We start from the raw sequence: 16930 nt of genomic DNA, 5'->3' as shown, positions 1-16930 counted from the left end.
TTGGTTTAAGTTGATAACCACATTTCCTTTAACCCCGAACATCAGATTTTTATATTTCTGAGCTCTAGGAAATAGATTTGCATTTGTTTGGAAAAGTAGTTGTCAGAAAAGGTCAAGGAGATAATAAATAAAAATGAAATCTTCATTCCGTCTTTCAGGAAACATTGATTAACATGGACAGAAACTATGTAAACATTGTTACTAGCACTTTTTTGCATCCCCCTCTCCCTTCCTCCCTTTTTTTCTTCCTTTTTCCCCCCTTTCCCTTTATTTTTAATTGGTTGGCTTCACTTACAAGCACAAGAGCCAGCGTTCGAAACTGCAGTACAACCAAGAAAGATAAAAATCAAAATCAAATTGGTTGGCTAAATATTCACCGACAGGTTAGTAGTATTTACTTGTTGACCTTTGGTCATTAAACAGATTTTTATAGTATTGTCTAATAAGCACCAGTTTTGAAAATGGAACCACAGTTCAGGCTTTATTTGAAAACCATGTTTTGAATAATAACAAAAAACTCTGTACTGTTGCTAAACAGTGGAAATCTCAAGTTTTAGTGTAGATAATGCAGTGTAAGAGGGAAATGGAAGGGTTGTAGAAGAAAAGTTTTACTGCTTTTAGAAATATAAGTCGAGGGCTGGGAATGTGGCTTAGTTGTAGAGTGCTTGGCTAGCATGCATGAAGCCTTGGGTTTGATTCCTTAGTACCACATAAACAGAAAAAGCTGGATGTGACCCTGTGGCTCAAGTGGTAGAATGCTAGCCTTGAGCAAAAAGAAGCTCAGGTACAGTGATCAGGCCCTGAATTCAAGCTCCAGAACTGGCAAAATACAGACACACGCGCGCGCGCACACACACACACAGAGTTCTTAAGCCTCTAAACTGAAAATTTTTCTTTTTCTGGGGGGCTAGGGGGAGGGAGGATGCCTTAAGAAAGAATTTGCAGTAAAACTTTGAATTGTCTTCGTCACTGTATAAAATATTGACATTTTAATTAGGTTTTTAAAGTACTCATGGAGATTTATTACAAGTAACTTCTTGACTGGTTTATAAATGCCAATATTTGCCTGCAGTTAAATCTTATCCAACTTTCTCATCTCAGATTTGTTGTACTTAACAAGGTCCAAAATGAGGTTTTTTAGGTCAGTTTTAGAACAGAAATGTGGCTAATGTGAATGACATAATTTTTTCTTAGTTTAGGTGAGAGAATAAATGCTGATGGAATGAACTAACAAGACCTACAAAAAACTAGGGATTTGTTTTTTTTTTAGATGGCCTATTATTTTATTTTTTTGTGGTCAAGGGGCTTGAACTCAGGGCTTGGGTGCTGACCCTGAGCTCTTCAGCTCAAGGCTGTTGCTCTTCCACTTCAGCCACACACTGTTTCTGGTTTTCTGGTGGTTAACTGGAGATAAGAGCCTTAGGGACTTTTCAGCCCGAGCTGGCTTTGAACTGTGATCCTCAGATATCAAGCCTCCTGAGTAGCTAGGATTATAGGAGTAAGCCACCGGCACCCCGCTAAAATGACTTATATTTCCTTGCCTGATTTTTGAAAAAATTTTTCTAGTCTACTTCATATTAAGTATGTTCATAAGTGGAATTTCTGAAAGTGTCTATGCCTTGTCTAAAGTTCATATTAAGAAATAAAGTAAAATTGAAGGCTGGAGTATATGCTAGACCATGTCTTTGTGAGTGGTATGTTGACTATGACCAAACTAGGCTTATTACAAAGATGACTTGGTCACATTGGAAAAAAAAAAAACTGAAGGAAGCCAGTCTCATGTGGCTCTTGGCTGTCTTCTAGCTACTCAGGAGGCTGAGATCTAAGGATGATTGGGGTTCAAAGCCAGCCCAGCCAGTAAAGTCCATGAGTCTCCTCTCCAGTTAACCACCAGAAAACTGGAAGTGGAGCTGTGGCTCAAAGTGGTAGAGCACTACCCTTGAATGGAAAACCTCTCGTGTGTGTGTGTGTGTGTGTGTGTGTGTGTGTGTGTGTGTGTGTGTGTGTGTGTGTGTGTGTGTGTGTGTGTGTGTGTGTGTGTGTCTGTCTGTCTGTCTGTGTCTGTGTGTGTGTCTGTGTGTGAGTCTGTGTGTGAGTCTGTGTCTATGTGTGTCTATGTGTCTGCTGCCAGTTCTGTGTCTTGAAGGCATGGCCTAGACTCTGTCCCTGAGCTTTTTGCTCAAGGTAGTACTTTACCACTTGAACAATAATCCACTTCCAGGGCACTGTCCCTCAGCTCTTCAGCTGAAGACTAGCGCTCTACCACCTGAGCCATTGTGCTCAGGTCTTTGGAATGGTTTATTGGAGATAAGAATCTCATGGACTTTCCTGCCTTGCCCGGGCTGACTTTGAACTGTCATCCTCAGATCTCAGCCTCCTGAGTAGCTAGGATTACAGGTGTGAGCCACCCACGCCCAGCCACTTGCAGCTTTTTTTGCTGGCTCATTGGAGATAAAAGTTTCACTGCCTTTCCTGCTTGGGCTGGTTTTGAAAAGCAATGCTCAGGTCTCAGCCTCCTGAGTAGCTAGGATTATAGATATGAGCCACCATCGTTATATCATATTTTATGTTTTCAGGGCAGGTTACAAAACAAGGACTCTGAACAACTTCATCTTGTCAATAAGTAACTTGTCAAGTCTTGTTTTTTTGGGGGGGCTTGGGATAAGTTGAATTTCAAGTTAGAAAATTTGTTCATTTTTATTGCTTGATGAATGTTACCTACTAAATTGCTGTCAGTAAGGGCTGTACTAAGTTGCCTGATTAACATAACATAGTCATTCCAAAAAATTTTTTTCCTCCCCCCCCAAACTTATAAGGTAGTTTTTTTTTTTTTTTTTGTCGGTCATGGGGCCTGAACTCTGGGCCTGGGTGCTGTCCCTCAGCTCTTCAGCTCAAAGCTAGCGCTCTGCCATTTGAGCCACAGAGCCACTTCTGGCTTTTTCTGCTTATGTGGTGCTGAGGAATTGAACCCAGGGCCTCATGCATTTGAGGCAAGCACTCTACCACTGAGCCACCTTCCCAGCCCCAGTAAGGTAGTATTTTAGAGGAGGGGATCATAGAGGTCTTTGCTCCCCATTTCCAAGAGTGGAGCCTGAGCATCTATGCATTTTAGCTGTGTTAGTGATAGTCCTGAACCCTGAGAACAATGGTAGTTCATCTACTGTGATGATTTGAACTAGGGAGAAAGGTGGAAGAGAGGCAGCCTTTAGGAAGGGTATGCTGAGGAAAAGGAGCCTTTATGTAAGGAAAACTTGGTAAAAAAGGAAGTGGGTGGGGCTGGGAAGGTGGCTCAGTGGTAGAGTGTTGGCCTTGCATGCTTGAGGCCCTGGCTTTGAGCTGAAGAGCTGAGGGACAGTGCTCAGGCCCCACCACTGACCCCCCCCCCCAAAAAAAAAAGCAAACAGGAAGTGGGTGAGCGTTTTGCTTTTGTTAGATTATTACAGTTGCTTTTGTTAGATTATTGCAGTTTATAATCTTTGACCTAAAACGTTTCAAAGAGCTATTTGGTCAGTAAGTGGCTTAATTAAGTGCTAAGTGGATAGTAATAAGTATTCATAGACGAAAACATGGTCTGGAAGATGAGGATGATTTGGGATGGATGGGGAAAAGGGATAGGAAACCATTGTAAGTTACTAAAAGGCAAGAATAAAGGGGGTTGGGCTTTGGTGGTAGAGTGTTTGCCTAGCATGCATGAAGCCCACCCTGGGTTTGATTCCTCAGTACCACATAAACAGAAAAAGATGGAAGTTACGCTGTGACTCAAGTGATACAGAGCTAGCTTTGAGCAAAAGAAGCTCAGGGATAGCACCTAGGCCTTGAGTTCAAGCCCCAGGCTGGCAAAATGAATGAATGATGTCATGAACGAGGATGTCATGGTAATGATAGCTGCTAAAGTAGAACATGAAAGATCTTATACTATGGAGAAAGGCAGGCAGAGAAGTCTATCAGATAGATTCTTTTGCTTTTCGACCTGTGTCTACTTTATTAGTTTTTTTTTTGGCCCCACCTTACTGCAGAATTTAGTGACTAAAAATAAATAACAAATATTACCATAGTTTTTATAATTCATCATTCTGGGTGAAGTAAAACCAGGTCAATACCAGAGTGTCAGAAGTGTTGGAATTCTCAAGGCTTGCTTGGGAGTGGATCCCCTTCCAAGTTCACTCTTGCGATTGTTGCAGGCCTCAGACTTTCACTGGGTGGTTGTTGGCCAGAGGCTTGTCTTGTGGACCTCTTCATTAAATGGTGGCTTACAGTGTAGTACCTGTTTCCAAGAGAGAAACCACAGCCAGTTGTTTTATGACTTAATCTCAAAAGTAACATCCATCAATGTGATAGATTTATTAGAAGTAACTGAATCCAGCTACACTCAGGAAGAGATTATAGGAAGATGTGAAGGAGATTAAGAGCATTGGAGGCCATTTTAGAGTCTATCCATCCTTCTTTCAAGAGGTAAATTACAACTATTGTATATTTTCCAGTCAATTTACATACTAAAGAAAAGCATAGTAGTTTGGATTATTTTAGGTTAACCATAAATGTCATACCTGTAAAATGATAACTATTCCTAATTATCTTATAATTATTATGGTTGAAATAATAGCACAGCAGAGTTTCTTAGAGTTGGCAGGAATTTGAAAGTCTCCAATTGAGTCTATTTTGAATTTTGTTTTTCAGATTGTCTTGCAATGTAGCCTAAGCTGGGTTGGAACATTTTGTGGCACAAGTTTGTCTGGAACTCTTCATTCTTTTTGTTTCTGCTTTCTTGAGTATTGGGTTTACAGATGTACACTACTGCTTATTTTGTTGCTTTTGTTTGTTTGTTTGTTTTGGTTGGTTGTGGGGCTTGAACTCTGGGCTTAGGTGCTGTCCCTGTGCTCTTCAGCTCAAGGCGAGCGCTCTACCGCTTGAGACACAGTGCCACTTTTGGTTTTCTAGTGGTTTATTGGACAGAAGAGTATCACCGACTTTCCTGCCTGGGCAGACTTTGAACCGTGATCCTCAGATCTCAGCCTCCTGAGTAGCTAGGATTACAGGTGTGAGCCACTGGGCGCCCGACTTGTTGTTGCTTTTTAAAAGCCGTAGCTCCAGTGTGTTGCTGGTGCTCATGCATGTAATCCTAGCAACTCAGGAGCCTAAGATCTGAGGATTGTAGTTAGAAGCCAGCCCAGGTGGGAAAGTCCATGGGACGCATTGCCAGTTAACTGATCAAAAGTGTAGAGCACTAGCCTTGAGCAAGAAAGCTAGGACAGTGTCCAGGGTCTGAGTTCAAGTCCCAGGACTGGCACACAAAAAACAAACCCATAGCTCCATAGTGGAATTACTTGGGGATAGTAGTATTCTACTTTTAATTTTGAGATAATCTTCAATTCATGTGCAGTTCCGAGAAGTAAGGGGTTGGAACCCAGGACTTTGAACTTGGTTGGCTGGTGCTCTACCATTTGGGTAATACCACCTGTCCAACTTTTTGGTTATTTTGGAGATGGAGACTGCTCAGGCTGGTTGCGTACCTTGATCCTCTGGATCTTAACCTCCTGAATAGGTAGGCTTACAAAAGTGTGTCCAGTACAGATTTCAGAATATTGAGGCTTAGGCAATCTCTTGATCTAAATTCAAGTTTTTCCTTTAAAAAAAAAAAATCCCTAGATGCCACCAGTAAATGGGTCTCTGGGGGTTTGGACTAAACACTGTAATTAAAAATCTTACCTAGAGAATTTTAATGCAACTTAGAATTGCAAGCTTCTGATTTAGCCTGCTAATCTCCAAGAATCTTTGCTGTAGTTAGTTTGTATAACTGCAAATAAATGTTAGTGTCCTAAGTGATGGTGAGCTATTTTGTGATGTAGCTAATTCTAATATTTAACTCTTGATTTTATTTTTTTTCCTCTCAGATTATTTATTTTTTAATTGTGAAAATACCGTACAGAGGGGTTTTGATTTTCTTTTTCTTTTCTTTTTTTTTTTTTTGTCTGTCATGGGGCTTGAACTCTGGGCCTGGGCGCTGTACCTCATTCAGCTCTTCAGCTCAAAGCGAGCGCTCTACCACTTGAGCTACAGCGCCACTTCTGGTTTTCTAGGGTTTATTGGAGGTAGGAGTCTCACGGTCTTTCCTGCCCGGGCTGGCTTTGAACCGCAATTCTCAGATCTCAGCCTCCTGAGTAGCTAGGATTACAGGCGTGAGCCACAGGCGCCCGGCTTTGATTTTCTTTTTAAGTGAAGGTAAAAATATACTTCCATATAACTAACACTTATTAGAGTGGCCCACTGGATTTTTTTTTTCCCCCCAGTCCTGGGGCTTGAACTCAGGGCCTGGGCACTGTCCCTAGCTTCTGTTGCTCAAGGCTAACTCTCTGCCACTTGAGCCACAGCACCACTTCCAACTGTTTCTGTTTATGTGGTACTAGTAATAATATGTGGTACCCATAATCAAACCCAGGGCTTAATACACGCTAGGCAAGTCCTCTACTACTAAACCACATTCCCAGCCCCCTTTTTTTTCTTAATATTTATTTGTTAGTAAGTTGGGTATGGAGCTTGAACTTAGGGCCTAGATGCTTTTGGGCTCAAAGTTAGTGCTCTTATCACTTGAGCTAAGCTACAGTGCCACTTGTTTCTTTTTCTTTTCTTTTTTTTTTTTTTGAGGTTTATTGGAGATAAAAAGTCTCATGGATGGCTTTGAACTGCCATCCTCATGTAGGATTACCTGCATGAGCCAATAGTGCCTGACATTTTTTTTTTTTTTTTGGCCTGTCCTGGAGCCTGATTTCAGGGCCTGGGCACTGTCTCTGAGCTTCTTTTGCTCAAGGCTAGCACTCTACCACTTGAGCCACGGCACCACTTGTGGCTTTTTCTCTTTGTATGTAGAACCCAGGGCTTTATACATGCTGGGCAAGCACTTTACCACTAAGCCACATTCCCAGTTCCAACTTTTTTTTTATTTTTCTTTTGGTTATGGGGCTTGAACTCTGGGCCTGAGTGCTGCCCCTCAGCTCTTCAGCTCAAGGTGAGCACTCTTCCACTTGAGCCACAGTGCCACTTCTGGGTTTTTTTGGTGGTTAATTGGGGATAAGAGTGTCATGGACTTTCCTACCCAGGCTCCCTTTGAACCGTGATCCTCAGATCTCAGCCTCCTTAGTAGCTAGGATTATAGGTGTGAGCCACTGGCGCCTGGCATAAGCATAGGCGTAGTCTCAAATTTTTGCTATTTAAATTTTACTCATTTAGTGATAGGTCTTTAGCTTCAGTAATATCTTGTTGATATAGTACATAATAGATGCACAGTGCTAGGATTATCGCTGTGAGCCACCAGTGTCAGGTCTTACTGAGCTTTTGTCCATTCTGGGAAAGCAACTTTTTAGTCTTAATTTCTCCCCCCCCCCCCCCCCCCCATCTCTCTCTTTTCATTTTAAAAAAGAATTTGCTGGGCCTGGTGGCTCATGCCTATAAGCCTAGCTACTCAGGAGGCTGAGCTGAGGATGATCATCTCAAGCCAGCTTGGGCAGGAAAGTTCATGAGACTCTTATTTTCTTAATTACCAAAAAGCTAGAAGTGGAGCTGTGGCTCAAGTGGTAGAGTACCGGCCTTAAACAAAAATGATCAGGTATAGTGCCAAACACCTGACTCAACACACACACACACACACACACACACACACACACACACACACACACACACACACACACACACACACACACACACACACACACACACACACACACACACACACACACACACACACACACACACACACACACACACACACACACACACACACACACACACACACCACTGGCCTTAAACAAAAATGATCAGGTATAGTGCCAAACACCTGACTCAACACACACACACACACACACACACACACACACACACACACACACACACACACACACACACACACACACACACACACACACACACACACACACACACCCACCACACTGGCCTTAAACAAAAATGATCAGGTATAGTGCCAAACACCTGACTCAACACACACACACACACACACACACACACACACACACACACACACACACACACACACACACACACACACACACACACACACACACACACACACCACCGGCCTTAAACAAAAATGATCAGGTATAGTGCCAAACACCTGACTCAACACACACACACACACACGCACACACACACACACACACACACCCCCCACCCCCAAGAAAAGAGAGGGAGAGGATGTGGAGAGAAGAGGGAGGAGAAAGGTAGAAAGAAAGAAAATTTGGGTATTAAGGCCAAAAGTTTGTGAGAATATAAATGAGAACTGGCAGTTACTATTCTGGAATTCTCTCAGGTTTTTTTTTTTTTCTTTCATGTAAGCATTGTTGAGTAGTACTTTTTTTCTTCCTTTTTTGATTTGGTTACATTTAAAAAAATTGTTTGAAGTGACCTGATGATAGGTTTTGGCAAAAAGTACAGTAGATACAAAGTATTGAATAACATTTTTTTTTGTGTGTGTGTGTCCGGTTATAGGGCTCTGGGCACTGTCCCTCAGCTCTTCACTCAAGGCTAGCGCTCTACCACTTGAGCCACAGCGCCACTTCCGGCTTTTTTTTCTTTTTGCTTATGTGGTGCTGAGGAATCGAAGCCAGGGACTCAGGCATGCAAGGCAAGCGCTCTACCACTGAGCCACCTTCCCAGCCCTGAATAACATTTTTATTACTAGCTAGCTGTAAAATAGCTGTAATCTTAGACACTTTCTCCTTAGCTTGATTTTCTGTGTCTTTTTTTTTTTTTTTGCCAGTCCTGGGCTTGAACTCAGGGCCTGGACACTGTCTTGGAGTTTAAGGTTAGTGTTCTACCACTTGAGCAACAGCATCACTTCTAGCCTTTTCTGTTTATGTGGTACTGAGGAATTGAACCCAGGGCATCATGCAGGCTAGGCAAGCACTCTACCACTACTTGGCTTGATTATCTGTCTCTTTTGAAACTTTTTTTTTTTTTTTTTTTTTGGGTCTGGTCGTGGGGCCTGAACTCTGGGCCTGAGCGCTGTCCTTCAGCTCTTCAGCTCAAGGCTAGCGCTCTGCCACTTGAGCCACAGCGCCACTTCCGGCTTTTTTCTTATTTCTTATGTGGTGCTGAGGAATCGAACCCAGGGCCTCAGGAATGCAAGGGAAGCGCTCTACCACTGAGCCACCTTCCCAGCCCTCTTTTGAAACTTTTAAATTCAGATAGTACTGGCTTCAATTACTTGATGATATGCTTTCTGAATCACAGTTGTGCAGTATTAAACACAAATATTTCCTGATTGCTTAGCAAGTATTTATAACTGAAAGCTAATGTAGGTGCTTGTCTTGCTTTTCAACAAATATTTTTTGTTTTTTTAGAGGGCTGTATTGGTGGTTGTTTCATTTACCATTTCAGGTACTTGTTGAGAGGAGAGACACTTTGTGTTTTGTAACAGTAATATAGTGAAGGGGAAATCTAGGGACAAGAGGCCTACACTCAGATTCCTTAGTAAAAGCAATTGGGAACTTAACTTCACAGATCTCTCCTGATCAGAACTATAAGGATGTGGGAAAGCAGGAAAAGAAGCAAGGATAACCACATGGCTGGGATGATGGCATATGCTACCATATGCAGCTGTTGGTTGAGAAGGGGTTTGTAAACTTGTCTGCCTCGTTTGGATTCTTCTTAACTGCCTGATGTATTCCTTTTCAGAACTTGCTCAGATTACTTCATCTCTTCCCAGTTCCCCTCTTAAGTTTCCAGTGCTTCCTGGCTGGTTTACTTAGCACTGTATATGGACACTTGGTGTAGCCCACAAGAGCTTGTAATGTAACCATCTCTACCTAAGTGTCTTCAGCTTGCTAGATAAAAGGTTTTGAGGGTGAGATCTGGAACTTCTTGTCCTTGAGAAGTAGTCTTTGACAGTAGAAGCCAGGCAAGTTCTGGAGGAAATTTGCTGGTAAATGTATGCCACCTTTGTTTTCTTCATCAGTAAACTGAAGGGGAACCAAATAAGGTTTTTCTCATTTCCTATTAAATGATTTTATAATTTCTAGATCATGGCAAAATGATAGTATAAGAAGAATCCCAAAAAGAAAAAAAATCTGAGAGGACAAACTTGAGGCTTCAGGCTGGGAATGTGGCTTAGTGGTAGAGTGCTTGCCTAGCATGTGTGAAGCCCCAGGTTCAATTCCTCAGTATACATAAACAGAAAAAGCTGAAAGTGGTGCTGTGGTTCAAGTGGTAGAGCAGCACTAGCTTTGAGCAAAAGAAGCGCAGGGACAGTGCCCAGGCCCTGAGTTCAAGCCCCAGGACTGGCAAAAACAGAAACAAACAAGGCTTCTTAAGTCCTTTTAAATGAAACTTATTTGCATGTAGTTCCTTAATACTTGATGTGAACTGACATACTGTAATTATATTAACTGCTTTAATACAATGATTCTCAAAAGAATGGTCCACAGAGCAAAAGTATTAAAAGTATTTGACAATACTAAGACATTATTTTCTTTTTCAGTTGTAGTAACAGTTGTATTTGTAATGTGGAAGCAAAGGTGTGCTAAATGTAGATGGCACCTTGTACACATCCAGTTAGTGACACTTTACTGTGCTAGCAGCTGCAGCGTTCTTTACGACACTCATAGTAAAAAATCCCAGCTTCACTTATCCTAAATGAGGCAGTAAAGTTACTAGTTTTTATTTTTATTTTTACTTATTTTTTTTTGTTAGTCATGGGGCTTGAACTCTGGGCCTGGGCGCTGTCCCTCAGCTCTTCAGCTCAAGGCTAGAGCCCTACCACTTGAGTCTCAGCACCACTTCTGGCTTTTCTCTGCTTATGTGGTTCTGAGGAATCGAACCCAGGCCCTCATGCATGCTAGGCAAGAACTCTACCACTGAGCCAACTTCCCAGCCCAAATTACCAGTTTTGTATATCTTAAGTACCTGCCTTCTCAATCATCTGCGTGAAGTGCTTAAAGCACTTCTGTACGTTAGGGTTGATTTTTGTTTCAAAGAAAAAAAAATTGTGCTCACTTTAACATGTAAGCCAAATTTTGATGGAACACCACTTTTACTTGAAAGAATTAACAAACTGGGGTTGGGAATGTGGCTTAGTAGTAAGAGTGCTAGCCTTCAGCAAAAGAAGCTCAGGGAGGCTGGGAATATGGCTTAGCAGTACAGTGCTTGCCTAGCATGCACAAAGCCCTGGGTTTGATTCCTCAGCATCATATAAACAGAAAAAGATGTAAGTGTTGCGGTGGCACAAGTGGTAGAATACTAGCTAGCCTTGAGCAAAAAGAAGCCCAGGCAGAGTGCCCAGGCCCTGAGTTCAAGCCCCAGGACTGGAAAAAAAAATTAGGTTCATGTTACTACAGTCTTTGGTTCATGTACAGTCAGATGAACAATGCCAGTTGGTATACCATCTTCCTATTAAGTGGTTCCTCTTGGAACAGCTCTGATTTAGAGTTCTTCCATAAAGCAATACCTATTTCCTAGTAAGTAGTCTGCTTACCTAAACCTACTTGGTTGTATCACTTACTTTTTTTTTTTGGTTGGTTGTGGTACTTGAACTCTGGGCCTGGGTGATGTCCCTCAGCTCTTCAGCTCAAGGCTAGCACTCTACCACTTGAGCCACTGTACCACTTCCGATTTTCTGAGTGGTTTATTGGAGATAAAGAGTCTCATGGACTTCCTGCCCAGGCTGGCTTTGAAATGTGATCCTCAGGTCTTAGTCTCCTGAGTAGCTAGGATTACAGGCACAGCATGATAAACTTTTTTGTACTTTTGAGGGTTTAACATTTGGGGACTACAACCAATAGTCTAACTTTTATCCAGCTTACTTATATATTACTTGTGTCCGTCTAATAACTGTATGTATATGCACATGCACATTTGCATGCAGAATTCAGAATAAATTTTCCTTTTGTTTCTTATGGATTATTAATTAGATTAGTCTATTGGTATTTTATTTTACTTTATTTTTTGCTGGTCGAGGGGCCTGAACTCTGGGCCTGGGCGCTGTCCCTCAGCTCTTCAGCTCAAGGCTAGCGCTCTACCACTTGAGCCACAGCATTATTTCCGTCTTTTTCTGCTTATGTGGTGCTGAGGAATTGAACCCAGGGCCTCATGCATGCAAGGCAAGCACTCTACCACTGAGCCACCTTCCTAGCCCCTTTATTGGTATTTTAGATTGAGGTCCTATGTGGGTCGACTCAGGCCTTAGTTATGTAAGCTAGGAAGAACACTACAGCAGCACATGTGCACCCTTTTCAAATACAATGCCAGACAACTCTAAAGCACATTTTTTTTTATATACTTGAAGATATGACTCAATTTTATAGTAGCAAGTGAATAAGTCTTGATGTTGCTGTTTGATTATTGCTATAGTTTTGAATTGTTTTGAGTCCTCTATACTTTTTTTTGGGGGGGGGGTGGTCATGGGAACTGAACTCTGGGCCTGGGCACAATCCCTCAGCTCTTCAGCTCAAGGCTAGTGCTCTACCACTTGAGCCACAATGCCACTTCCAGCCTTTTCTGCTTATGTGGCGCTGAGGAATCAAACCCAGGGCCTCATGCATGCAAGGCAAGCACTACCACTGAGCCACCTTTCTAGCCCTCCTCTATACGTTTGACTGTGTATCTATAAAAATAAAAGTTGCTTGCTTATAAAAACCTGGTTGCTAGATGATGTTAACTAGTAGGTATCTCTGAATAAAATGTTTTTGGTTACCTGTTTATTAAGATTGTGTGTGTGTGTGTGTGTGTCTGTGTGTGTGTGTGTGTGTCGGTCGTGGGGCTTGAACTCTGGGCTTGTACGCTGTCCCTCAGCTCAAGGCGAGTGCTCTGCCACTTGAGCTACAGCGCCACTTCCGGTTTTCTGGTGGTTTATTGGAGAGAAGAATTTCACAGACTTTGCTGCCCAGGCTGGCTTTGAACCTCAATCCTCAGATCTCAGCCTCCTGAGTAGTTAGGATTACAGGTGTGAGCCCCCGGTGCCCGGCTAGATTCTGGTTATTATAAGAGAAGACTCTTGGAAATTGTGGCACAAAGTTTTATCTTTTGTTTGTTTATTTGTTTTGGTTGGTCACGGGGCTTGAACTCAGGGCCTAAGCGCTGTCCCTGAACTCTTCAGCTCAAGGCTAGTGCTCTACCACTTGAGCCACAGCTCCACTTCTGGTTTTCTGGTGTTTAATTGGAGATAAGAGTCTCAGGGATTTTCCTGCCCAGGCTCACTTTGAACTGTTGTCCTCAAATCTCAGCCTCCTGAGTAGCTAGGAGTGGGCCATTGGAGCCTGGCCTAAACTTTTATCTTTGAATCAGCTTTTTGTTCCTTCTGTGTAACCAAAACAAAATTTGAATGCTGAGGTCCACATGGCTCAGTCCTCTTCCTATAACCTTTAAATTTAAAAACAACCTTAGTGTGCTAAGCTAGAAGATGTACTATTGGTAAATTTTGGGATTCAGGATTTAAATTTTTTATTGCTAGATTATGCATATGCATTATTGGCTCAAAATTGAGAAAATAGATGGATGTGGTGGTACATTTCTGTAATCCCAGTCTTTGTTAAGTAGAGTTAAGGGAGAGTTACAAGTTTCAAACCAGCCTGAACTATATAACCAAGATCTTATCTCAAAAATAAAAAAAGAGAAAACATAGAAGATTAAAGAAAAATAGAGTTGGAAGCTGGGTTTTGGAAAATTGGTTTACTAGATAGACCAACGAGGAGGAGGGATAGAATGTTCAAAAGGAGAAGCTATTAGTGTTTAGCCTGGTTTGTTGAGTGAATAGTAGTGAACTAAATCTTACTGAGATATGATTAGAAGTAGAGTGCTAGGAACCTGGCTAGATAGCTGGTCATGTGATCAGTTTTTGAAAGACTTTAGGGTCTTGCTATTGAGCTGGAATTATCCCCAGAGGGGTCTGGTTATGTGAAACAACTTTATACTTTGAGATTAATGTGGTGTTAGTGTTTATAAAGAGCACTGTGCTGGCAATTTAGGGAGTAAAAGAGCCATGAGATTAGGAATCTGGGAGAACTTTGTGAAGTTCCTTAAAGTGATATGAGGAAAAGAAGCTGTGAGGTTAGTCAGGCTGGAACTGAGTATAGAATGAAGGAAGACATTTGTAATTAGTGGGGGTTAAATCAATGTTGAAATATCTTGGTGTTGAAGTCTTTGGCATTGTGTAGCCTTTTTTTCAATATTAGTTTTGCTTTCATCAACTTGAGCCTTCGTATTTTGTTTTACTGATTATTGCTTCATTTGTAAAAATGAACACTATGGGAGCATAGCTGAAGCTTTAAAGCGATGTTAGCTAATTCTATTCACTCAGTAAAACAGACCTTCTTGCTGATTGTGACAAGTTCTCATTTGCTGGTTCTTCTGGATAATTGTAACCAAATAGCATAGTTAACCAGCCCAACTTCCTATATATACAAATGTACAGAATAGGTTTATAATCTTTAGAGACAAAGTAGATCATTAATTGTCAGATTGGGGGCCTAATAAGTGCAGGGTTTCTTTCAGGGTGGTAGAATGTCTAAAATTAATTGTGCATGGATGAGAAACCTAGTTGGAAAAAAACCCCAAAACAACAAAATCTATGTGGCAGGATTATAAAAAAGTGCTCATTGTATCTGTTAACTGTCAGTGATATTATAAACACTGATCAATTTATTTTGCCTGTTGTAGTGGTACTATTTTACTATATTTGTAAACAGGAATAATATGTAATAAAGAGTACTTTTATTTGGGTATGGGCATAGAAGGGCTGCAGATAACCAAGTTCAAGTATTTTACTATGGAATATAGATAGATGTGTTTTCTTCTGTTTTATCCCCACCCCTTTATATATCTTGATTTTAATTTTTATCAAGTCTGTCTCTCTGGCCTTTGCCGCTGTGGCCCATTGATCTGTCCATCTGTCTGTTACAGTGCATATTGGGTACTTCCAGAAGTATGAATTCAGTGATGCAAAGGACAGGCGGGCTGCAGCAGCAAAGGTAGGACAGAATCATTCCAAAGACAAGTCATTACAGGACTATTAAACATACGTACTCGTGTGTATGCGCACGTACTACTGGCAGCAAGTACTTCATTATTTGAAGTGTACCATTTATTCTGTCTTTATGGGAAAGCCTGTTCTGACATGACAAATTTGAAATATTTGTAAGGGATACAATTTTATTTTTTCTCTTTTGGGCGATCAAATCTATACAGCTAGTATAAGTAGTAAAATTACCACTAGGTTATACCTTCAGTCCTATTTTTTAAGAGGTGGCTGCTTTATTAGTTAAATAGCAAAGTAAAATGGCATTTGCCACTGTCTTTGTTTGAAATGCTAATAGAAAATAATAAAAAATAAATGGTGGTTATTAATAGCATTAGCTTGGTTTGTGACCTAATGGATTTTAGGAAGTTATGACAACAAAGGTCCTATACCATAAACCCCGCTAGGAGAAGCAGGAAGGACAGATCTATCCCATGCGTGTGTATTCACATGTTAATGGTATGCCTGAGGCTGGAACATCTTCCTGAAAGTAAGCCTTCTAGGTCACTCTTTAGCTAACATAGCCAATATAAAGATACTTTTCTTTTTAATTGTTTAATTATGGTTTTGTTTCTTATACTCCTGGGCAAACAAGCCTAGGGGTCTTGTGCATGCTGGGCAAGCACTTTTCCATGAAGCTACAACTTAAGCCCTAGAGTTTCTATTTAAATATTTGTAATGTTTACCTGATAGCAATTACAGTATCAGTTTCTTGTTCCTGCTTCTGCAGCTTAAAAAAAAAATAGGAAAGCATTGCTATATTGAATTGCAAAATGTAACTTGCAGGTAAGTTTTAAGAACTTAAGCTAGGGGTAGAGAGTTTAGCTCAGTAGTATTGTGATTCCCTATCATTCGTGATTCTGTCCCCAGTGCTGCAAAAGCAAGTCCCCCAAACTAGAAATCTTCAACTTTTTTTTTTTTTTTTTTTGTATTTTTGTATTTTTGTGGTATTGGGTTTGAAGTCAGAGCCCTCTGCTTGATAGCAAGTTCTCTATCATTTGAGTCATGCTGCCAGTCATTTTGGTTTTGACTTGTTTTTCAAGTAGGGTCTTGAGATTTGACTGGATCAACCTGACCCTAATTCTCATTCATATTTGATTGTGAGATTAGACAGATGTGAAATTTCCTTCTTTTGTGCTAGTCTTGGGGCTTGAACTCAGGGCCTGGGCTATTGATCTACAACTTGCCACAGTTCTACTTCTGGCTTTCTTGGTCGTTTATTGGAGATAAACCAGCTGACTTTGAGTCAAGATCTTCAGATCTCAGCCCTCCTGAGTAGGTAGGATTACAGTGTGCTGGCACCTTGTTCATTGTTCTTTTTAAAGTAATTTCTATAGGTGTTCCAAGGCAGGTTACTTTTTATTTTATATTTTTTTCAGTTGTGGGGCTTGAACTCAGGGCCTGGGCACTGTCCCTGAGCTCTTTCACTCAAAGCTAGTGCTCTACCATTCCTAGCCACAGCACTACTTCTGGTTTTCTGGTAGTTCATTAGAGCTAAATCTCAGACTTTTCTGCCCAGGCTGGCGTTGAACTGAGATCCTCAGATCTTTGCTTCCTTAGTATGTGGATTACAGCCCAGACTACTTTTATTACTTAAAATTTTAAATTTATTTTTCATGTTACAGTAGAGTCTGTAATTTTGGATCTACAATTCTAAGTTGATAAATGCCTGAAATTGTGTAGTTATGACCATAGTGAGATAACCAAAGTGGTCCTCTGATCCCTGGCCCCATTTGCCTTTTGCATGGTTTTTCAGCCACCTCCCTTTCTCACCTTAGTCTCCGGCAACCAATGGATCTGAACACATGTCACCATTCAGCTCATTATTTTGCTCTGTTGGGATCTGAATTGTGAGTAGTCAAAGCAACTCCCTTAAAGGTGACAACAGCTCTGAGCTTGGGTTGTCCACAACTG

General features: G+C 41.2%; 1 protein-coding gene across 1 annotated transcript in view; it reads left to right on the top strand.

The window, feature by feature from the left end:
• Positions 1-16930, top strand: part of Arih1 (ariadne RBR E3 ubiquitin protein ligase 1) — a 77983-nt gene that overhangs the window by 1879 nt on the left and 59174 nt on the right. The gene's annotated exons all lie outside the window — the stretch shown is intronic.

This window comes from Dipodomys merriami, unplaced genomic scaffold, assembly GCF_024711535.1.
Source record: "Dipodomys merriami isolate MVZ:Mamm:240054 unplaced genomic scaffold, mDipMer1.0.p SCAF_33, whole genome shotgun sequence".
In the NCBI taxonomy this organism is placed as follows: Eukaryota; Metazoa; Chordata; class Mammalia; order Rodentia; family Heteromyidae; genus Dipodomys; species Dipodomys merriami.
This window is presented reverse-complemented; position numbering and strand designations above follow the sequence as displayed.